General features: G+C 46.1%; 1 protein-coding gene across 2 annotated transcripts in view; it reads left to right on the top strand.

Moving 5' to 3' along the window:
• Window positions 1–24,148, top strand: part of lifra (LIF receptor subunit alpha a) — a 229,468-nt gene that overhangs the window by 24,163 nt on the left and 181,157 nt on the right. Inside the window, exon 2 of one of the 2 annotated variants that reach the window (XM_085967430.1) lies at window positions 6,210–6,316. The exons of the other annotated variant lie outside the window; for it this stretch is intronic. The gene's annotated coding sequence lies outside the window, so the exon portion shown is untranslated. The remainder of the gene's footprint in view (window positions 1–6,209; window positions 6,317–24,148) is intronic. 2 annotated transcript variants of the gene reach the window in all.

Here is a 24,148-nt window from a genome sequence, read left to right as displayed (position 1 = left end):
CAAGGAAAGGTTTGGACAACACATGTAACACTTCTGCTCGGTGAAGTTGGTAACTGAAAGGTGAAAATTTAAGATCATCACCAAAAGTATGAAGGGAGAGGTTAGATCTTGTAATACAGAGTTGTTAAGACATAGAATACCCTACCAAAAATAGAATCCAAAAATAAAATTATAGGGAACATTACCGAAGACCCTCCGAGCTCTCTCTGCTCTGCAGTTCTGGACTCTTGTGCATCTCCGATTTTAATCGCTCCACCGTTGGTGGCCGTGCCTTCAGCTGCCTGGGCCCTAAGCTCTGGAAATCCCTCCCTAAACCTCTCCGCCTCTCTCGCCTTCTTGAAGGCGCTCCTTAAAACCTACCTCTTTGACCAAGCTTTTGGTCATCTGTCCTAATATCTCGGTTCAGTGTCACATTTTGTCTGATAACGCTCCTGTGAGGTGTCTTGGGACATTTTACTGTGTTAAAGGCACTGTATAAATGCAAGTTTTTGTTCTGTTGTACTGATGAAGAATGAGACCGAAGTGCACATCAGCTATTTATAAAACTTCTAGGCAGTTAATAAAAAAAAAACTTCATTGAAACATTGTGAATTAATCAACAGTCTCTATTGATACAGGAAACTTTGTGCTATCCGGCACCGATGGGACCGAGCTATTGCCGTCCCATCAAAACTGCCGGACAAACCAGCGCTAATGTTAAAACATACGGAAGCTTTTGAGCTCCGTATCTAGCAACAAACCCTGTTGCTGCAACAGCTTCTAAACAGTCGGCCGTAGCTTGCAAGCGTCTCTGTAGCTAAGCAACAGCTTTAGCTAGACCTTGCAGAGCCTGACTAGTGGAAAAAAAAGCAACGAAAAGAAAAAAAACTGACTGAACCGACTCCTGAATTTTGCCGGTGGCTCGAGCATTCCGGACAGTTAACCTCCGGATAAACCAAAGTTTCCTGTACTGGTTTCATTCCCTCTTACTAAGAAAGAGGGGGAGTTGGGATGCTATCTCACACCTCAGTTTCTCTTGCCCTATTTGCATTAAATCCTGTTTCCCTCATACTCCTGTCCTTGCCAACCTCCATTAATTCCCAGTTCTCCAAATCACTGAATTCAAATTCTCATCCTTGTTTACAAATCTCACCAGGGCCTTGCCCTTCCGACTTCTACAGCCTCCTCCAGGCTTGCAAAGCAGTGCACACCCTCCATTCTTCAGAATTTGGACACTTTTGCATCCCTCCCTCACCCTGCTCCAACGCCACTGGCAGAGCCTTCAGCTGTCTTGGCCCCACACTCGAACTCTCCCTAAACCTTCCGCCTTGCTGCCTCTGTGAAGCACCTTGGGACATTTTATGACATCAAAGGCACTGCATAAATATAAATGTGTTGTTGGTTATCAAGCAGCATTGCCAGGTGTCTGAGATTAACAGTAGCAATACTTTGCATTCACATAGCACACCTCATATAAAAGAATGTTGCTAAGCACTCCACAAGCTGGTGATCCTACTTCCTCTGCCTTCAAAGAAGGATAATAATGTGATGCACTGGAAACCCTAGGGATAGAGAAAAATGCACAACATAGGGATTACTGAAAAGTCACGTAATAATTCAAAAGCTTAATAAAGGCAGGCAGGCCGGTTTTCCAGAACATTACAATATTATCTTTCTTAGAAGGCAGAGAATGTAGGGTTGCTCAGCGACATTCTTTGGCTCGGCGTACATTTTTTATTTGCGATTCTGTGAAGCGCTTTGGGACTTTTACATTAAAGATGCTGGCCTAGAAATTCTGTGGGCTGCGCCACCAGTTAGCGCCTAAAAAGGGCACTCAGTGGCTTTAGCGCCACTGGCCACGCCTCCCGCGATATTTAGCTGGGGCGCGAATGGCGGCGTTAGCCTGTTGCGCTGCGCCGCCACTGATCACGTCATCGGTGTGCGCAGCACCCCGCTACCGCCCCGATCTCGATATTTGGTAGCGACCGCCTCTGTAGCGCCGTTCGCAACTCGCGCCCGGTTCACGGGGCCTACCTGTGGCGGCAGTGGCGCAAATTAAGGTGGAGGTGCGGGGCGGCCGTTTTTTTCGGTGGCCGCCTGCCAGCACCTCCGTCCCCGGCCTCCTGATCGCCCCCCGCGGCAGTGCTGGCTGTCTTCCGAGAGCCCGGCACTTCTCCTCGGTGCCGGGCTCTTTTGCCGGCACTCGCGATCTCTGATCGCGCTGGTGCAGGCCCCTCCCCCTTAAGAATGGGAGGAAGGCCTGCAGTACCGCAGCGCGCCGTGCCGCAGCGTGTGGCACTGCGGCACGTTGCGCTGCGATATTCAGTTTCAGCGCCCTAAGAGGGACGCGGAGCGCCTCGAGCCTCGCCCAGTGTCCCTCTTGGGGCGTTCAAGCTGAATTTCCGGCAGTCGCAACTGCTCCGATCACTGCGCTAATTCCGGCGTCCAGGCGAGTTTGCGGCTCCACCGAATTTCTCCCCCGCTATATAAAAGCGTGTTGTTGTTGAAACCTTCAAGTTGTCAATTTAAAACAATCAAACCGTGAATTGATTTGAATGTGTGGTGTTACTTAAGCTTGTATTTGATTGCATGGGTGAGGATTTCATGTGCTGGACAAACTGCTTTTGTCTGTCACAAGCTGTGTATCCTTTGAATAATTTTGCTTGCCAAAAGAAAGAAAGACTTGCATTTATACAGTGCCTTTACGACCACTGGAAGTCTCAAAGCACTTTACAGTCAATGAAGTACTTTTGAAGTGGAGTCACTGTTGTAATGTGGGAAATGCGGCAGCCAATTTGCGCACAGCAAGCTCCCACAAACAGCAATGTGATAATGACCAGATAATCTGTTTTTGTTATGTTGATTGAGGGATAAATATTGTCCAGGACTCCAGGGATAACTCCCCTGCCCTTTTACATCCACCTGAGAGCAGACGAGGCCTTGTTAAACGTCTCATCCGAAGGACGGCGCCTCCAACAGTGCAGAGCTCCCTCAGCACTGCACTGGAGTGTCAGCCTAGCTTTATGTGCTCAAGTCCCGTGAGTGAGATTTGAACCTCACAACCTTCTGACTCCGAGGCGAGTGTGCTCCCAACTGAGCCACAGCTGGCACTTGATGATCAGCATGTAATTAACTGACACTGTAAACTGAAACAACAGCAAGGGGAGTTCTCCTGTACTGCCTTGTCTTCTGTCTATGTGAAGCCACCTCACATCTTCACATTTTTTTCTTTGCCGATTTTTGTTTTTCTTTCCCTTCTGCAACCCCCCCCACCCACTCACTTCTAAGGGCATTCTCTGGGACATTACCCATGGGTGTCCGGCTGTTCTTTGTGCCCCAAACCCGCAACCTCTACCACCTAGAAGGACGAGCAGCAGGTGCATGGGAACACCACCACCTCCAAGTTCCCCACCATCCTGACTTGGAAATATATCACCGATCCTTCATCATTGCTGGGTCGAAATCCTGGAACTCCCTAACAGCACTGTGGAGCACCTTCACCACACGGACTGCAGTGGTTCAAGAAGGTCGCTCACCACCACCATCTCGAGGACAATTCGGGATGGGCAGTAAATGTTGGCCTTGCCAGCGATGCCCACATCCCGGGAACAACTTTTATAAAAAAAAAAAAAATTTAAAAAAAAAAAGCAAGGCGGTCAAACGTGGCAGGGCATCACAGCCGAACCCCATCCTGCCCTCATTCAGTGTCTAGCAGAGACCAGTGGATAATGATCAGTATGAAACCCGACTGATAGGTCCTCTCTCTGGACCGAGCTGCGCTGAAGCCAGCTGTAATATCCCTGGCTGCGATCAGCCAACTTGGCACAGCTCACAAATCAACAGGAAACTGTTAATATTTTATTCTGAGTTACAGGTTACACTTAGTAACTGGGCCGAAGCCCTTGATGGTTGATCCCACTTTCTGACAAGATTCTCATCATACCCTGATTAATAAACTGTCAGAGGGTGGAGTGAAAACGTGTGTGAACTATAGCAGAATGTTTTGCCTCCGCATGCATCAGACTTGATTCATTGGCAGCACAAACGATCTTTGTTGCACAAAGTGACTCAGTGCCACGTCAGTATTTTTCTTCCTTCTGATTTTTTTTGTTCAACATCTGTCTGTTTGATCCTGCTGTATATAGATCTTGGGCACAAACCTAACTGTGTCTCAGATTTAGTGATCTGGGGCTAACGTTTTATATATGCAAAAATCAAATGTTGGGGGCCTCCCCTCTTTATTTCTGGGTTACGAGAGTGGCTAGATGATGTTTTAAAACAGCAACACTCACTGTCTTCCCCCCCCCCCCCCCCCCATAATTTGTCTGGAGCGCCCGTACAGTGTTCTAGCTGCACCTGCCGGCTTCACTTGGATGCTGAAGGGGGTGGGGGCTAATAAATAAATGAAATTCTCTTCTGCATGGCCCCCCGAACCCCCCCCCCCCCCCCCCCCCCGTGAAATACTACTTTGACGAGCTGCTGGAACTTCAAATTCTAGCCCAGCGCCCCGGTATATCTTGCACTGTGTTGCGCTCCCTGGATCGCATAATGAGGTCCATGGTGCTCAGTTTCTGAGCAGTACTGATAGACGCTTGGGTGCTGGCCCGCCTGCCTTGTTTACTGCGATTATGGTGCACGTGAGATCGGGAAAAAATATTTTTAAATATTAGGGGAAAAAATCAATTATGATTTGGAGTTTGAAGGCAAGTCAGTTCGTATTAAACTGAATGGACTTGGCTGCATGTATTAGGGCGAGAGAATTTGTGAAAGCCTTGCTCTACTGAGGAACGATTTGGGGAAGTGGCTGCACACATGTGGTTTGTGGTTTAGATCGCGTAGTACTCTGATACAGTACGTGACTCTGATTTATGTGTGTGGGTGTTTGGCCTATGTTCTCTATTTATAACATTCTTGAATATAACTGCAAGTAATTCACATTGTTGTCTGAACCTATTTTGTTTATTTCTTGAAACCTGTTGTAATATATGACTCCGTTCGCTTTTGTCACCCTCGCTGCCGATTGGGCTGAAATCGCGCTGGAAAATGTTTACATAAGATTTCAATTAAAATTGCATTCAATGGTGGCTGTAACATTTGAAAATTTGAGACATTCCTTTTGGAAGAAAGCAGAATTGCCAGATATATAGAATCATACAGCACAGGAGGAGGCCATTCAGCCCATTTGCCTGTGCTGGGAAATTGATTTAATTTTAAATATGACTTTAAAAAAATTAATAATTATGTTCATTCGAGTGAGGGGTGTGTATGTGTGGTGGAGAATGGGCCTTTATTTTAATTCAGTGTCAAAATCGAGCAGACTGTAGTTGACTGTACACTTATTCCAAGTCAGCTGGTTCATCAGGAATAACCATGCCAGCTGGGTCATCAGGATCGTGCACTTCAACAGATTCTTCAGGCACTTCCACTGCTTAAAATCTTTTGGAAGCTTTCTTAAACATGTCCCGGATGTCTGCTTGCTCAGTGGACTCTTGCCTTTTTGTCGAAAGGCGAGTGCAGAATATGGAGTTGCTTAATTTCTTGGGCAGAGTAGCAAGGCTGCCTTTCAGCAAATTGGAGGATTAAAGCAAATCCTTCTGCAGCTTTAGCCCAAGAAATCACCTTCTCTTCAGAAATCTCATCCTCTTCACTTTCCATTCACTTTCCTTTTCTTTCTTTGGATTCAAAACCGTCTCAATTATTTCATGATCACTTAGCATATGCATAACAGCAACTTCTCTCTCTACATCAATCCATTGCTCCAATATCACATTCACTGAGGTGACGTAGAGTGTTTGCTGGGCCTACATTTTTCACCATGCCTGCCATTTCCATTACTGTACTCCTCTTGGGACGAACATTGAACCCATGAAACTCCTCCTCTGAAGAAGAACCTTCGGCAAACATTACAGAAGGCCACAATTTGCGCCAGGCTTGCCTCAAAGTGTGACCTTTCACCAAGTTCCAGGAACATGCAACATTAAAGATGGCATCTTTAAGATTGTATTCCTTCTGAAATGTGTGAATATTGTCATCTTGGTTTATAAGTTTATGTAGGAAGTCTTTCTTGTAATGACACTTGAGATTTTGGATAACGCCCTAGTCCATGGGTTGTATGAGAGAAGTTACATTTGGTGGCAAATAAATGGTGAAAATATTTCCCGAAGCCAACTCTGATTCATGCGGATGGGCTCTACAATTATGAAGCAATAAAATGCATTTTCTATCTTCAGGTTTCCCTATTCTACGGAAATGTTCCCTCACAGATGGAACAAAAATATGATGGAACCAATACGAAAAGATTTTCTTATCCATCCAAGCATTTCTTTGACCTCAACAGGTACGTGCCTCACATTTTTAAATGCACAGGGATTTTTATACTTCCAATGACAAGAAGTTTAACCCGGTGTGATCCAGCAGCGTTCGCACATGTTAGCACGGTTACACAATCTTTATTTTTCTTGTAACCTGAAGCATTAGCCTCACTAGCCCCAGCAAGCGTTGATTCTGGCAAAAACCTCCAAAATAAGCCAGTTTCATCGGCATTGTATCTCTGTGCTGGTGACAAATCATGTTGCTGCACAATCCAATTGAGATAATCGCAGTATTCTTCTGCGGCGTTGTGATCAGCTGATTTCTTCTCCCCGGAAATATCGAGTCGTCATATCCTGTGCCGTAACTTGAAGCACGTTAGCCATCCCTCGGAGCAAGCACGCTTGTCAGTGAGCTCCATCTTTACGTAGAAATCTTTCGCTTTCTCGATTAGCATGGGTCCGGAAAGTGGAACACCCTCTGAACGCTTAAGAGAAAACGACTCATAAAGCAGGATATCCAGCTCTTCAAGCTTAGGCTTACGAAGCGTACGCTGTTTCTCTACACGCTTAGATGTCTCCGAGCTTGAATAAAACTTGAGCAGCTTATCCTTCTGCTATTTGATGTCGCAGATTGTTGACGAACCGATTTTGAATTCATTCATAATGTTGATACGCTTCTCTCCTCTTTCTAGTCTTTGGAATATCTCGATTTTCTGTTTTAAAGTCAACACCACTCTCCCTTTTGCTTTGACCAACTTTTGGGAATTCCATAATGCAAGATGGGGGAGATAATTCACGATAAAGATGGAGAGACACACAGAAGAATGGCGGATCGGAAGAGACTGAGTCAGACTCCTGTTATTGAGGTGTTCGAACTTCCGACAGCGCCAAGAAGCCGAGTAGTGGCAGTTTGGAGAACTACCACCGCGGGAGACTCGGACTCTGCAACATTTCCGGTTATTGAGGTGTTGTTTTCGGAGTATGAGTTTTGCTGGTTATTAGAGAATTCTGGATATTTAGGTGCCGTTTAAACGAGAGTTTCCTGTAATCTGATCCTGTCCCACGCTGCCTTCCTCCCCTGTTACTGTTGTCCTGGGTCCCTCCACCTGCTCCCCATCACTCAACGCGCTGAATTCAAAATCCCCGTCCTCTTCTACAAATCCCTCCATGGCCTTGCCTCCTTCTTGCATCTACAATCTCCTCCAGCCCTATGTGCTATTCTGATTCTACTGATCTTTTCCATTCCTCTTTCCCTCTGCTCCTCCATTAATGGGAGACTGTGAGCTGCCTTCACCGTATATCCTGATGCCTTCTCTCCCCATAAACCCTCATCCATGCTGCCGCATTCCTCTTCAAAAGCCTCCTCATAACCTACCTCTTTGACAACACTTTCAGTCATCTCCCAGCTCCTCTTCTGTTGGTGCTTACCATGCACCTTTACATCTGTGAAGTGTCGTGTCTGTTTACTATGTTAAAGGTGCGAGATAGATACAGTTTGTACCTTCTATGGCACCAGTGTGAATCTTTCACATCCGCACTAACCATCCTTGATAACTGAGTGTCTAATAATGACCAGTTGTGTGTTGACTTCAGATCCTTCGGAAGAGAGAGTAAACCCATCTGTGTGGGCTGTATTGAAACGGTCCCAGAAGTAGAGAGCTTTCTAGCTCAATGTGACATCCGGTACCCTCACTGTACAGTTTTAAATATCATAAAACAGATTTTAAAATCGGCTGTGGTGTGTAGTTGTGCATCATGAAACATGAATGAGACCAGCTGCCTATATTACTGGGTGCATATTGCCTTAATGCGGGGAAAGAAGAATATAGCACATTATCACACATCTCGGCAAAGTATTTCTCATATAATTAATTACTTTCAAATGCATCAACTGTTAGGTAAGCAAATGCAACAGCGGTTTTGCATGCAGCAAGCTCCCTCAAAAATCAACCCCTGTACATAGTGAGGGCACTGGATGCCACTATGAGCGAAGAGGCTCAACAGGCACCCGTAGCTCGCCACAATTATTCAAATGAAGCCCGAGGCCCAATTTCGAACAAGCCTTGGGCCTCTGGCGCCTGGTGCATGCTGCGAGAACGCCAACCATTTCGGGTGTGAAAATGGGCCTAAATAGGCCCACTTTCATTAATGGCATGGCACTTCAAATGCCCTACTCCGTGCACTGAATGTGCACTAAATCTAACACACAACGGCGAAGAAGTGTTTTGATGGGTTTTAGTTAATAATTAAAATATATCTTTTGAACTTTTGAAATACATTGACCTGCATCGTTGTTATTCAGCCTGCGGCGAGAAAACTAGCATAAGTTCAGGAAATTTGCAATTGCCATTGACTTGACAGGGTTGAGGAGTTATGATTAATTTTGCACTGTTTCGATGATGATATTGGCAAAGCACATCAAACGTCCCAGGAAATTGCGTCGTGGTGTAAATAATGACACAACTCGGTTCTGCCATAATTTCCAGGGACTTTTATGCTGTGAAAAGGACCAAACGCCATAGATGTGACAATTCAATGGAGCAAGTCTCCAGGAAATTCTGGGCCATTCATTTGTCTGTCCTCTTCACGGATACTGACAGATCTGCAGGGTGTTTCTAGCATTTTCTGTGCTTTTGTTTCCAATTAAAAGCTTTTTGGGATCGGGAGTCCCAACAGTTCATCGTTTTATAGAAAATAGTGCTAAGAGCTGCACAGCCTCAATGTTCTGCTAGACTGCGAGCTTACCTTTGTAATCTCACGTTGGATTATTTGTCAAGACTGTATTTTTCTTACCCTAGAACGTTACCTGCTTGTGCCTCTACTTCTCAAATACTCAGACGTAATAAAACTCACTCCGCACTTAGTTTGAGCATAAAGCAAGGCTTTAATCAACTTGTTTCAGAACATGGAGGTCTAGTTGTACTTCACTAGTTCCTTGTCTTACAAAATGTCCCTGGCAAGCTGGGCCCACGCCCGAGTATTTATACTCCTTGGATGGCGCCACCAGCTGGCCGTCCAGCGGTATTTCGTAAGTAGTTTCTTGATGAGATTTATAACACTCTTACAACATCTTCTCCTCTACCCTTGACAAACTTGAGAGAGCTCACAACTGTGTGGCCCGAGTCTCAACCCCTTACATCTATCACCCAAGCGTTTGCCAAACTCCATTCCTCTTCCAGCATCCGATTCTTCACCATCATTTTCATATCATAGGAATGTAGGAATTGCTAGACGAAAAAAGACCAAGGTCCATCTAGTTTGTCTTCTGCCATCCTGGTAGTCACATGATACAACGATTAGTTGTTGACTAATGATGATGATCAATCTCAATCAGTCTACAACACACCCAGATATGAGGCGAGGAAACTACCCCCAGTGGAAGCTTTGGGAAACATCGGTCCAAAGTCACCCATTCCTTCCAAGCATAGAAACATAGAAGATAGGAGCAGGAGTAGACCATTCGGCTCCTCGAACTTGCTCCGCCATTCAATGAGATCATGGCTGATCATCCAAATTCAGTACCCTGTTCCTGCCTTCTCCCCATATCCCTTGATCCCTTTAGCCTTAAGAAATATATCCAACTCCTTGTTGAATATATTTAATGAATTGGCCTCTACGGCCTTCTGTGGTAGAGAATTCCACAGGTTCACCACTCTCTGGGTGAAGAAATTCCTCCTCATCTCTGTCCTAAATGGCTTACCCCTTATCCTTAGAGCATGCTACACATACCATATATCATGTCCCAAATTATTCATATACTATATCCCAAAATATTATTTTTTTCTTCCAGGGCTCCATTGACCATTTCCAGCTTTAGTTGTGGCGCCCATTAAGCCCCTCCTTCAATTCCAGATTACTGCTAACCATTTCACCATCAGAGGCTGATCTTTTTTATTACTCGTTCATGGAATGTGGGTGTCACTGGCAAGGCCAGCATTTATTGCCCATCCCTAATTGCCCTCAAGAAGGTGGTGGTGAGCTGCTGCCTTGAACTGCTGCAGTCCATGAAGTGAAGGTACTCCCAGAGTACTGTCAGGGAGGGAGTTCCAGGATTTTAACCCAGTGACGATGAAGGATCGGCGATATATTTCCAAGTCAGGATGGTGTGTGACTTGGAGGGGAGCTTGGAGGTGGTGGTGTTCCCATGCACCTGCTGCCCTTGTCCTAGGTGGAAGAGGTCGCGGGTTTGGGAGGTGCTGCTGAAGAAGCCTTGGCGAGTTGCTGCAGTGCATCTTGTAGATGGTACACACTGCAGCCACGGTGCGCCGGTGGTGGAGGGAGTGAATGTTTAAGGTGGTGGATGGGATGCCAATCAAGCGGGCTGCTTTGTCCTGGATGGCGCACCACCCTGCTTTGAGGAGGTCTCTCCCAAAACCACTTCCCCCAAGCTACCGAATTCTGAGGCCCTTACTTCACTGTCATTCTAAAGTTAGTTGTTGCAGTTACTGCTGCAACCATGTGCTCAGAACGCACAGATCAAGATGGCTATAATAGCAGTGGTACAGGCCGCAGTAGCTGCTTGCTTGCATGTGTGTTTTGTGGGATTCTGCTTCACGGTGTAAGCAAAAGAAAAATGCACATTTCAGGCACTGAGTGTCAGTTTTCTACTGATGATGAGGCTGCACCAGCAAACACAATTAAATGAGGGACCTTAATGTACAATGGTGCTAGTGCTGCTGCAGCAGTATTTGGACCCTGGCCATCTTTAGTTGCAAGAAAATTATATATTTTTTTACCTTGCAAACTTTGATGGGCAGTTACTTTAGGATAAATTCACCGATCCCACACTCCCTGTGGGGAGCCGCACTCAAAGGGAGCGAGCGTCTGAGAATTGGCGCTTCTGTAATTCTATCTTCAACCCACGCTTCCTTGGAGCGAGACACTACTAGGAGCGCAGGATTGGTAAATTATCTACACTTCATTGAAGTCCGTCGCGGTTGATCTGCTCCCATGGTTTAAAATGCTTGTGGGAGGGGGTGGGGGCAGAATGAGGAGGGACGTATATAAATGCAAATATAGACTGGTTCAGTGGGAAACTGTTCTATTTGAATCTACATAAAAGACTTTGTGGAAAAAATAGAATCATAGAAAGTTAATCACAGAAGGAGGCCATTTCGGCCCATCGTGTCCGCGCCAGCCAACAAAGAGCTATCCAGCCTAATCCCACTTCCCAGCTCTTGGTCCGTAGCCCTGCAGGTTAGACCATCCCAAGTGCACATCCAAGTACTTTTTAAATGTGGTTAGAGTTCCTGCCTCTACCATCCTTTCAGGCAGTGAGTTCCAGACCCCCACAACCCTCTGGGTGAAGAAATTTCCCCTCAAATCCCCTCTAAACCTTCCCCCAATTACTTTAAATCTGTGACCCCTGGTTTTTGACCCCTCTGCTAAGGGAAATAGGTCCTTTCTATCCACTTTATCTAGGCCCCTCATAATTTTATACACCTCAATAAGGTCTCCCCTCAGCCTCCTCTGTTCCAAGGAAAACAGACCCAGCCTATCCAGTCTTTCCTCATAGCTAAGATTCTCTACTCCCAGCAACATCCTTGTAAATCTCCTCTGTACCCTCTCTAGTGCAATCACATCTTTCCTGTAATGTGGTGACCAGAACTGCACGCAGTACTCTAGCTGAGGCCTAACTAGTGTTTTATACAGTTGAAGCATAACCCCCCTGCTCTTGTATTCGCTCTCTCTCTTAGGCAGTCCCTCGGAACTAGGGTTGCAAAATTCTGGGAATTTTTAAAAGAGGAAACTTTCCATGGGAATTTTGAGTTTTTTTGCACACTGATGGTTTTTGTCTCTGACCCTTATTATCTTTGTAGTCAAAATAGACATACTGTTCCATACAAATAAAACAGGCTTTCAAAACTTTATTTAGGTTATAATTTTGAACTTTATTGAACCCCCACAAAAAAGACCCATCTAAAATAAAATAAAAAGAGCGTCAGCTTATTTAGCCTGTAATTTGTCCTTATTTTGTCCCTTTGAGTCTTCTACTCATGAGTCTTCTGAGTCTTCTACTCCTCATTGCTCCTCCTGATACTCTGGCTCTGACGTGTCCATTTCCTCCTCTGTGTCAGTGTCTAGCTGTGTGGTGGACACTTCTGTATCTGGCTCAATAAGTTGCAGGTTCGCCCGGATAGTCACCAGTTTCTCCACTCTCTTGTTAGTCAGCCTGTTGCGCACCTTTGTATGCGTATTCCCAAAAAGTGACCAGTTTCGTTCAGAGGCCGCTGATGAAGGTGGGATTTGGAGTATCACCGATGCAATAGGTGACAGGGCCTCAGATGCACAAAGTCCCTTCCACCAGGTATGTGCACTGATATGCTTGCATGATTCCAATATCCCATCCCCATTCCAAAGACCTTGCTTGGTAGAGAACTTTGCCAGACTTCCCAGAACTTTGCCCACATCCAGATTGAGGTGGTGAGAGAGGGTAGAAATCACACTGTAAGCGCTGTTGATCTGTTCTCCAGAAAGTATTGGTCTCCCAACATGCTTTGGGTCCAGCATGTATGCTGCAGCATGAATCGGCTTGACACAAAATTCTTGACGCGTCTGTATGAATTGAACAATTGCCTTCTCCTCTGCTTTGAGCAGCAGGGATGTGGGTAGGGCAATGCTGATTTGTTCTTTTAAATCAGTAAAAAGCCTGAGAACATCTGACAAGACAGCGTCATCTCCTTCAATCTGAGCAATTGCAGATGCTACTGGTGAGAGTAGTTTAAGGCTGCTTACCACTCTCTCCCAAAACACATCATCCAGCAGTATTTTCTTGATGGTGGTTTCCATATCCCCAGACTGGGATATTGCCATTTCTTGCAGCGACTCCTTACCCTCCAGAAGGCTGTTGTACATTATGACAACACCACCCCTTCTAGTGTTGTTGGGCAGCTTCAGTGTGGTGTTCTTGTTCTTTGTCATTTGCTTGGAGTTGTAGGTTGCTGCAACTACCTGTTTTCCCCTGACATGCTTGGCTCTCTTGTACAGTGCTTCCATGGTTCTCAAACCCATGATGTCCTTGAGGAGCAGGTTAAGTCCATGAGCTGCGCACCCAATAGACGTAATATGAGGGTAGGCCTCCTCCACTTGAGCCCAAGCAGCCTTCATATTCGCAGCATTTTCAGTAACTACTGCAAAGACCTTTTGTGATCCAAGATCGTTGATGACCACTTTCAGCTCATCAGCAATGTATGTGCCTGTGTGTCTGTTGCCCTTCGTGTCTGTGCTCTTGAACACTGGGAGAGGAGTGGAGACGATGTAGTTTGATGCCCTCCCCTCGTACATTTGACCACCCATCTGAGATAACTGCAACACAGTCTGCCATCGCTATTGTTTCTTTGAGCTTTCCTTGGACTCCAGCAAATAAGTAGACAAAGCATGTCTGGTGGGAGGACAGTATGCAGGGCGAGTAACATTGAAAAATCTCTTCCAGTACACACTGGCTGTGAGCATGAGGGGTGAGCCTGTTGCATATACAGCTCGAGCAAGGCACTCATCTGCATTCTTCTGGCTATGGTTATCCATTGTATCAAAGAACCTTCCAAGTGGGCCAGGAGTTGCTGATGATAAGGAGCCTGATGCTGAATGAGAACCATCATCTTCTTGATTGCAGGCCAATCACAATTCGATATGCAAATATTACAAATCGAGGGAGCTAATCGCTCATCCACTCATCCAACCAATCAGGACACATTTGTTCACAGTCACACACACAACTTGTAATTATTAAAACAAGCCAAGTAAGAAGATAAACATATATTGATTAAGAAATTCCTTAATAATTAAGATTCCATCTCTGTTAGTAATTTTAAGAGAGGACCTGTGGGGGGGAAAAAAAAAGAAAGAAATACAAAAAAAACAATATTATGCTAGCATGTGCTTTTTTGGGCAAAATTTACAAGCTAAACTTCCCGTGGAAAATTTCCGGAAATTTACCGGAAACTTTCCACCCCTTTGCAACCCTACTCGGAACCGAGGATGACTTGCTTCCACATTAAAAATGAGTTCTCATGTGACTGATGAGTCCAATGTGGGGCAGACGGTGGTTGAAGGGGCGGGTGGGTGGGGTGTTTGGCGTGCGCTGCTTGCGCTTGGCTTCCGCTTGCTCCCGGCGAAGAGACTCGAGGTGTTCGGCGCCTTTTCGGACGATTCTTCTCCACTTTGTGCGGTCTTGGGCCAGGGATTACCAGGTGTCGGTGGGGATGTTGCACTTTTTCAAGGAGGCTTTGAGGGTGTCCTTGAAGCGTTTTCTCTGCCCACCTGGGGCTCTCTTGCCGCGCCGGAGCACCGAGTAGAGCGCTTGTTTTGGGAGTCTCATATCGGGCATGTGGACGATGTGACCCGTCCATCGGAGCTGATCGAGCGTGGTCAAAGCTTCGATGCTGGGGATGTTGGCCTGAGCGAGAACACTGACGTTGGTGTGCCTAACCTGCCAGTGGATTTGCAGGATCTTGTGGAGGCAGCGTTGGTGGTACCTCTCCAGTGCTGTGAGGTGCCTGGTGTACATGGTCCATGTCTCTGAGGCATACAGCAGGGCAGGTATCACTGCTGCCCTGTAGACCATGAGCTTAGTGCCGGCTTTGAGGTCCTGGTCTTCAAACACTCTCTTCCTTAGGCAACCGAAGGCTGCACTGGCACACTGAAGGAGGTGTTGGACTTCGTCGTCGACGTCTGCCCTTGTTGACAGTAGGCTCCCGAGGTATGGAAAGTGGTCCAAGGCCTTGTCGTGGATTTGGATAATCGGGGGGCAGTACTGTGTGGCGGGGGCAGGTTGGTGGAGGACCTTTGTTTTACAGATGTTTAGTGTCAGGCCTATGCTCTCGTACGCTTCGGTGAAGGTGTTGACGATGGTTTGGGGTTCGACCTCTGAGTGAGTGTAGATGCAAGCGCCGTCTGCATATTGTAATTCGACGACAGAGGATGGGACTACCTTGAATCTGGACTGGAGGCGACGGAGGTTGAACAGTTTCCCGTTTGTTCTGTGAATTAGCTCCACTCCAGCAGGGAGCTTACGGAGGGTGAGAGGGAGCATTGCAGCAAGGAAGATCGAGAAGAGCTTTGGTGCGACAACACAGCCTTGCTTGATCTCGGTTCGTACGTGAATTGGGTCTGTGGTCGATCCGTTGATAAGGATCACAGCTTGCATGTCGTCGTGAAGCAGGCGCGGAGGATGGTGACAAACTATTGAGGGCAGACGAATTTGAGGAGCACACTCCATAATCCCTCACGGTTGATAGTGTCGAAGGCCTTTGTGAGATCAAAGAAGGCCATGTACAGCGGTTGGTGATGTTCCCTGCATTTCTCTTGTAATTGACGTGCGGTGAAGATCATGTCCATTGCGACTCTGGGAGAAGGCGATTGAGGAGGATTCTTGCGATGACTTTCCTTGTGGCAGACGGCAGGGAAACTCCTCTGTAATTACCGCAACCGGACTTGTCACCTTTCTTGAAGATGGTCACAATTACAGCATCTCTGAGATCCCCTGGCATGCTCCCCTCCTTCCAGATAAGAGAAATTAGTTCATGAATTCGCACCAGTAGTGCTTCTCCGTCATGCTTTAGTGCCTCGACAGGGATTCCATCTGCTCCTGAGGCCTTGTTGTTCTTCAGTTGTCAGATGGCCTTTTCAACCTCATGCTGGGCTGGGGTTGTGCTGAGATGGTGGCGGGTAGCATGCTGCGGGATGGAGTTGAGGACACTCACGTCGAAGACAGAGTCTTCGTGGGTATTCTATGTATTCTGTACCATGGCTAATAAAGGCAAGCATTCCGTATGCCTTAACCACCTTAGCGTCCTGGCCTGCTACCTTCAGGGATCTGTGGGCATGCACTCCAAGGTCCCTTTGTTCCTCTACACTACTCAGTGTCCTACCATTTACTGTGTATTCTCTTTCCTTGTTAGCCCTCCCCAAATGCATTACCTCACACTTCTCCGGATTGAATTCCATTTGCCACTGTTCTGCCCACCTGACCAATTTATTGATATCTTCCTGCAGTCTACAACCAACTTCTTCAGTATCAGCCACACAGCTGATTTTAATATCATCTGCAAACTTCTTAATCATACCCCCTATATTCAAGTCTAGATCATTGATATATACCACAAAAAGCAAGGGACCCAGTACTGAGCCCTGCGGAACCCCACTGGAAACAGCCTTCCAGTCACAAAAACACCCATCAACCATTACCCTCTGCTTCCTGCCTCCGAGCCAGTTTTGAATCCAACTTGACACTTTGCCCTGGATCCCATGGACTTTTAACTTCGTGACCAGTCTGCCATGTGGAACCTTATCAATAGCCTTGCTAAAGTCCATATACACCACATCAAACGCTCTACCCTCCTTGTTACCTCCTCAAAAAATGCAATCAAGTTTGTCAGACACTATCTTCCCTTAACAAGTCCGTGCTGACTATCCTTGATTAATCTGTGTCTTTCTAAGTGAAGATTTATCCTGTCCTTCAGAATTCTTTCCAATAATTTTCCCACCACCGAGGTTATGCTGACTGGCCTGTAATTACTCGGTCTATCCTTTTCTCCCTTTTTAAACAAGGGTACCACATTGGCAGTCCTCCAGTCCTGCGGCACCACACCTGAAGCCAGAGAGGATTGGAAAATGATGGTCAGGGCCTCTGCTATTTCCTCTTTTGCTTCGCTTAACAGCCTGGGATACATTTCATCCGGGCCTGGGGATTTATCCACTTATAAAGCTGCTAAACCCCTTAATACTTCCTCTCTCACTTTATTTATTTCATCTAATATTTCACACTCCTCCTCCCTGATAGCAAAGTCTGCTTCGCCCCTCCTTTGTGAAAACAGACGCAAAGTATTCATTAAGAACCCTACTGACGTCTCCCACCTCCACACACACATTACCCTCATGATCTCTAACAGGCCCTACCCTTTCTTTAGTTATCCTCTTACTCTTAATATATTTATAAAACATCTTTGGGTTTTCCTTGATTTTACTTGCCAAGAATTTTTCATGCCCTCTCTTTACTTTCCTAATGTCCTTTTTAATTGCACCCTGCACTTTCTGTACTCCTCTAAAGATTCTGGAGTATTTAGCCCTCGCTATCTGTCATACGCCTCCCTTTTTTTTTTTTCCGTACCCTGTATGCCCCTAGACATCCAGGGGGCTCTAGATTTGTTAGTCCCACCTTTTTCCTTTTAAGGGCACATATTTGGTCTGAACCGTCTGGATCTCCTCCTTGGAAAACAGTGACAGGATCGGACAAAGTCAACATGGATTTACAAAAGGTAAATCGTGTTTGACTAATCTACTGGAATTTTTTGAGGATGTAACTGGTAAAATAGATAAGGGAGAACCAGTGGATGTGGTGTATTTGGACTTTCAGAAGGCTTTTGATAAGGTCCCGCGTAAGAGATTAGCGTGTAAAGTTAAGGCACATGGGATCGGGGGCAAGGTATTGACTTGGATAGAGAACTGGTTGGCAGACAGAAAGCAAAGAGTTGGAATAAACGGGTCTTTTTCCGAGTGGCAGGCAGTGACTAGTGGGGTACCGCAGGGATCGGTCCTTGGACCCCAGCTATTCACAATATATATTAATGATCTAGACAAGGGAACTAGATGTAATATCTCCAAATTTGCAGACGACACAAAGCTGGGTGGGCGTGTGTGCTGTGAGGAGGATGCCGAGAAACTACAGGATGATTTGGACAGGTTGGGTGATTGGGCAGAAGCATGGCAGATGCAATATAACGTGGATAAATGTGAGCTTATCCACTTTGGTGTCAAAAACAGGAAGACAGATTATTATCTGAATGGTAATAGATTGGGAGAAGGGGAAGTGCAACGAGACCTGGGTGTCCTTGTGCACCAGTCGCTGAAGGTAAGCATGCAGGTGCAGCAGGCGGTTAAGAAGGCAAATGGTATGTTGGCCTTCGTAGCTAGAGGGTTTGAGTGCAGGAACAAGGATGTCTTGCTGCAGTTGTACAGGGCCTTGGTGAGACCACATCTTGAGTATTGTGTGCAGTTTTGGTCGCCTTATCTGAGGAAGGATGTTCTTGCCATGGAAGGAGTTCAGCGAAGATTCACCAGGCTGATACCTGGGATGGCAGAAATGACCTATGAGGAGAGATTGGGTTGATTGGGCTTGTACTCGCTGGAGTTTAGAAGAATGAGGGGATCTCATTGAAACTTATAAAATTCTGACAGGACTGGACAGACTCGATGCAGGAAGGATGTTCCCCAATGGTCGGGGAGTCCAGAACCAGGGGTCACAGTCTAAGGATAAGGGGTAAGCCATTTAGGACTGAGATGAGGAGGAATTTCTTCACCCAGAGAGTGGTGAACCTGTGGAATTCTCTACCACAGAAGGCAGTAGAGGCCAATTCATTAAATGTATTCAAGAAGGAGTTGGATATATTTCTCAAGGCTAAAGGGATCAAGGGGTATGGGGAGAAGGCAGGGACAGGGGACTGAAATTGGATGATCAGCCATGATCGCATTTTAATGCAAGGAGTCTTGCAAATAAGGTGGATGAACTGAAGGTGTTGATTAACACATGGGAGTATGATATTGTTGCTATCACGGAGACATGGTTGAGGGAGGGGCAAGACTGGCAGCTCAATATTCCGGGGTACAGAATCTTCAGGCGAGACAGAGGGGGAGGTATAAGAGGAGGGGGTGTCGCAATATTAATTAAGGAGTCAATTACTGCAGTAAGGAGGGATGATATATTAGCAGGGTCCTCTAATGAGGCCATATGGGTGGAGCTTAAAAACAAAAAGGGGGCAAGCACTTTGCTGGGAGTGTACTATAGGCCTCCAAACAGTCAGGGGGAGATAGAGGAACAGATATGTAGGCAAATCTCAGAGAAATGTGCAAATAATAGGGTAATATATAATGGGGGATTTCAACTTCCCCAATATTAACTGGGATAGTCAGAGTGTGAAAGGCTCAGAGGGTGTAGAATTCTTAAAGTGCATCCAGGAGAGCTTTTTGAGCCAGCATGTAGAAAGTCCTACAAGAGAGGGGGCGGTACTGGACCTAATTCTAGGGAATGTGGCCGGCCAAGTGGAAAAAGTGCTAGTAGGTGAGCACTTTGGTGATAGTGACCATAATATGGTAAGATTTAAGGTGGTCATGGAAAAGGACAGGGATGGGCCGGAAATAAAGGTTCTAAATTGGGGGAAGGCCGATTTTAATAGGATAAGGCAGGATCTGGCCAAAATGGACTGGGATCAGCTACTTGTAGGAAAATCCGCATCAGAGCAATGGGAGGCTTTCAGAAGGGAGATTGAGATCATACAATGGCAACATGTTCCCGTAAAGGTCAAGAGTGGTTCCAAAAACCACAGGGAACCTTGGATGTCAGGGGATATACGAGAATGGATTAGGAAAAAAAGGAGGGCTTTTGGTAGATACAAAAGGCTAAAGACGGAGGAAGCCCTAGAGGAGTACAAAAAGTGCAGGGGGATACTTAAAAAAGAAATTAGGAGATCAAGGAGGGGCCATGAAATAACACTGGCGAGTAAAATAAAGGAAAATCCTAAGATGTTTTATAAGTATATTAAGGGTAAGAGGATAACTAGGGAAAAAATAGGGCCCATTAGGGACAAAAGTGGCAATCTGTGTGTGGAGCCGGAAGATGTAGGAGGGGTTCTAAATGAATTTTTTGCATCTGTTTTCACTATGGAGAAGGACGATGTAGACATAGAAATAGGGCGGGGGGACTGTGATATGCTCGAACATATTAACATCGAGAGGGAGGAGGTATTGGCGGTTTTAGCTGGCCTAAAAATGGATAAATCCCCAGGCCCGGATGAAATGTATCCCAGGCTGCTGTGTGAGGCAAAGGAAGAGATTGCGTGGGCTCTAACACATATATTCAGGACCTCTCTGGCCACAGGGGATGTGCCAGAGGACTGGAGAACCGCTAATGTAGTACCATTATTCAAGAAGGGTAGTAGGGAAAAACTGGGGAACTACAGGCCAGTGAGCCTAACATCAGTGGTAGGAAAATTATTGGAAAAAATTCTGAGGGACAAAATTTGTCTTCACTTGGAGAGGCAAGGATTAATCAGGGATAGTCAACATGGCTTTGTCAAGGGAAGATCATGTCTGACTAATTTGATTGAATTTTTTGAGGGGGTGACTAGGTGTGTGGATGAGGGGAACGCAGTGGATGTGGTATGCATGGATTTCAGTAAGGCCTTCGATAAAGTCCCGCACAGGAGACTGGTCAAGAAGGTAAGAGCCCATGGAATCCAGGGTGCCTTGGCACATTGGATACAAAACTGGCTTTGTGGCAGAAGGCAGAGGGTGATGGTCGAAGGTTGTTTTTGTGACTGGAAGCCTGTGGCCAGTGGGGTACCACAGGGATCGGTGCTGGGTCCCTTGCTGTTTGTGGTCTACATTAATGACTTGGATATGAATGTAAAAGGTATGATCAGTAAGTTCGCGGATGATACAAAAATTGGTAGGGTGGTAAATAGCGAGGAGGGTAGCCTCAGTCTGCAGGACGATATAGATGGGTTGGTCAGATGGGCGGAACAGTGGCAAATGGAATTTAACCCGGAAAAGTGCGAGGTGATGCACTTTGGGGGGGACTAACAAGGCAAGGGAATACACAATGAATGGAAAGACCCTAGGCAAGACGGAGGGTCAGAGGGATCTGGGTGTGCAAGTACACAGATCCCTGAAGGCGGCGGAACAGGTGGATAAGGTGGTAAAAAAGGCATATGGGATACTTGCCTTCATTAGCCGAGGCATTGAATATAAGAGCAAGGTGGGTATGATGGAGCTGTATAAAACACTGGTTAGGCCACAGCTGGAATACTGTGTGCAGTTCTGGTCGCCACACTACAGGAAGGATGTGATCGCGTTAGAGAGGGTGCAGAGGAGGTTCACCAGGATGTTGCCAGGGCTGGAGCGCTTCAGCTATGAAGAGAGACTGGGCAGATTGGGTTTGTTTTCCTTGGAGCAGAGGAGGCTGAGGGGGGACATTGATTGAGGTGTACAAAATTATGAGGGGCATAGATAGGATGGATGCTGAGGAGCTTTTTCCCTTAGTAGAGGGGTCAATAACTAGGGGGCATAGATTCAAGGTAAAGGGCGGGAGGTTTAGAGGGGATTTGAGAAAGAACCTTTTCACCCAGAGGGTGGTTGGAGTCTGGAACTCACTGCCTGAAAGGGTTGTGGAGGCAGAAACCCTCACAACATTTAAGAAGCATTTGGATGAGCACTTGAAATGCCATAGCATACAAGGCTACGGGCCAAATGCTGGAATATGGGATTAGATTAGACAGGGCTTGATGGCCGGCGCGGACACGATGGGCCGAAGGGCCTCTATCCGTGCTGTATTACTCTATGACTATGACTCTATGAATGGTGGAGCAGGCTCGAGGGGCCGAATGGCCTACTCCTGTTTCTATCTTCTATGTTTCTATGCCTCCTGCTGCTCTGACACTGATTTACCTTTAAGTTGCTGTTTCCAGTCCACTATGGCTAAATCCCCACTGAGCTTAGCAAAATTTGCTTCTCCCAAATTAAAATTTTTATTCCTGGTCTATCCTTGTCCTTTTCCATAACTGCCTTAAATCTAACTAAATTATGGTCACTCGCACCAAAATGCTCCCCCACTGATATGCCTTCTACCTGCCCAGCTTCATTCCCTAAAAGTAAGTCCAGAACCGCCCCCTCTCTTGTTGGGCTTGCTACATACAGGAAACTTCGCGATATCCGGCACCGACGAGAGCGAGCTGCTGCCGATCTATCGAAACTTCCGGATAGACCAGCGCGAATGTTGAAGGATACGGAGGTTTTCATCTCCGTATCTGACAACAAACACTGTTGCTTAGCAACAGCTTGTAAACACGCGGCCCGTACCTTGGAAGCATCTCTGAAGCTACAGAGACGCTTTCCAGAGCCTGACTGTTTATTAAAAAAAAAAGTGCTAGGGGAAGAAAAAAAACCTAACCAAAACGGCTGATGATTTCTGCCGTTAGATCGAGGTTTCCGGACATACAACCTCCGGATAAACCAAAGTTTCCTGTACTAGCTAAAAAAGTTCTCCTGGATGCATTTTAGGAATTCCGCACCCTCTATACCCTTCACACTAATTTTACCAAGTTAATATTGGGGTAGTTGAAATCCCCTACTGTTACTGCCCTATAGTATTTGCACTTCTCAGAAATTTGTCTGCATATTTGCTCTTCTATCTCCCTCTCACTGTTTGGGGGTCTGTAGTATACTCCCAGCAGTGTGATCGCCCCTTTTTTGTGTTTCAATTTGACCCATATGGCCTCGTTTGATGATCTCTCCAACATATCACCCCTCCTCACAGCTGTAATAATTTCCTTAATCATTACCGCGACCCCCCTCCCTCCCTTTTTACCTCCCTCTCTATGCCGTCTGATAATCCTGTAACCAGGAATGTTGAACTACCATACCTGCCCCTCTTTCAGCCACGTCTCTGTAATAGCTATAATATCATAGTCCCAAGTATCTACCTGTGCCCTCAGCTCATCTGCCTTGTTCGCTATGCTCCTAGCATTGAAGTATCTACCATTTAGTACAGGCATCCCTCCTTGTTGACCACTATCTAGCTCTTGATTCCTCTGTCCTTCCAATTTATTTTCTACGTTTTTGTTTTCCAATTCCAGTTTCTCTTCCCTCCCTACTGAATCTATTCTTAGGTTCCCATCCCCCTGCCAAGCTTGTTTAAACCCCCAAAGAGCTCAACATTTGCAGCAGCTTCTTGGAATGCTTAAAGGAAGCCTTTCCCTCGTACTGGGAAGTTCTAAATTCAGTACATGGTTTAAAACGAGGCTCAAAATAACCAGGATTTTCCAGCATAGCAGTTTCCTGTTGCAAAACCATTGCTGTATAATGCATGTGGTGAAATCGCACTTTAAAATGTTATTATGAAATTCCTTTTGTTCATTACTTCAACAGTGGCATTAATCGGTGTTTCACTGTTTAAATGATCAATGTGTTTTTTTGACTGTCCAGTGTCCTAGATCACTCGCTTAGCTCCCCCGCTAAGCTGGTTAGGGTCGTGAGTGACTAAGCTGTGTGTCATGTATTTGCTTAATATATTAATACTGAGGACATGATAAGGTACTGTAGTGTTTATCGTACCGAACATGCAACCCCAGAGGTCTTCACGTGATTATAGTCCAACACTATATGATTTACTTTTAATGCCCTCTGCAGTAGCAAGCCGTTCAGTTAAATTAGAAGGCTTACCAGCACCTTTTCAGGGCAACTAGGGGGTAGGTAATAAGTACAACCTTGCCTGTGTCGCCCGTATCCTGCCAGAAAATAGTGGAAATCTGGAACTCTCTTCTCCTAAAAAGCTATTGAGGCTAGCCTAGGTCAATTGAAAATGTCTAAACTGAGATTAATAGAATTTTGTTGGGCGAGGGTATTAAGGGTTATGGAACCAAGGCGGGTAGATGGAGTTAAGATACAGATCAGTCATGATCTGAAAGAAAAAAGACTTGCATTTATATAGCATCTTTCACGACCACCGGACATCCCAAAGCACTTTACAGCCAGTGAAGTACTTTTTTGAAGTGTAATCACTGTTGTAATGTAGGAAACGTGGCAGCCAATTTGCGCACAGCAAGCTCCCACAAACAGCAATGTGATAATGACCAAATAATCTGTGTTGGTGATGTTGATTGAGGGATAAACATTGGCCCAGGACAGCAGGGATAACTCCCCTGCTCTTCTCCGAATTAGTGCCATGGGATCTTTTACGGGCACCCGAGAGAGCAGACGGGGCCTCGGTTTAATGTCTCAGCTGAAAGACGGCACCTCTGACAGTGCCGCACTCCCTCAGCACTGCACTGGAGAGTCAGCCTAGATTTTTGTGGGCCCTGCACCCACAA

The sequence above is a fragment of the Somniosus microcephalus genome, chromosome 1, assembly GCF_052327205.1.
Source record: "Somniosus microcephalus isolate GS21.2 chromosome 1, FLI_Smic_1.0, whole genome shotgun sequence".
Taxonomy (NCBI): domain Eukaryota; kingdom Metazoa; phylum Chordata; class Chondrichthyes; order Squaliformes; family Somniosidae; genus Somniosus; species Somniosus microcephalus.
Note: the sequence above shows the minus strand (reverse complement) of the source record. Positions and strands in the feature narration are given on the sequence as shown.